Source organism: Bison bison, unplaced genomic scaffold, assembly GCF_000754665.1.
Source record: "Bison bison bison isolate TAMUID 2011002044 unplaced genomic scaffold, Bison_UMD1.0 scf7180017864308, whole genome shotgun sequence".
NCBI classification, from domain to species: Eukaryota; Metazoa; Chordata; class Mammalia; order Artiodactyla; family Bovidae; genus Bison; species Bison bison.
In genome coordinates, this window is record NW_011494880.1 from 295,212 (window position 1) to 295,922 (window position 711).

Here is a 711-nt window from a genome sequence, read left to right on the forward strand (position 1 = left end):
TAATTAATGGTGGGCTTCATGAAATCTGGATTTGGGATGTCAGGAACTGAGACCACTCTGTTATTTTCAGAAACACTTTCTAACACCATACACAAAAATAAACTCAAAATGGATTAAAGATCTAAACGTAAGACCAGAAACTATAAAACTCCTAGAGGAGAAGATAGGCAAAACACTCTCCGACATACATCACAGCAGGATCCTCTATGACCCACCTCCCAGAATATTGGAAATAAAAGCAAAAATAAACAAATGGGACCTAATTAAACCTAAAACCTTCTGCACATCAAAGGAAACTATTAGCAAGGTGAAAAGGCAGCCTTCAGAATGGGAGAAAATAATAGCAAATGAAGCAACTGACAAACAACTAATCTCAAAAATATACAAGCAACTCCTACAGCTCAACTCCAGAAAAATAAATGACCCAATCAAAAAATGGGCCAAAGAACTAAATAGACATTTCTCCAAAGAAGACATACAGAGGGCTAACAAACACATGAAAAGATGCTCAACATCACTCATTATCAGAGAAATGCAAATCAAAACCACTATGAGGTACCATTTCACACCAGTGAGAATGGCTGCAATCCAAAAGTCTACAAGCAATAAATGCTGGAGAGGGTGTGGAGAAAAGGGAACTCTCTTACACTGTTGGTGGGAATGCAAATTAGTACAGCCACTATGGAGAACAGTGTGGAGATTCCTTAAAAA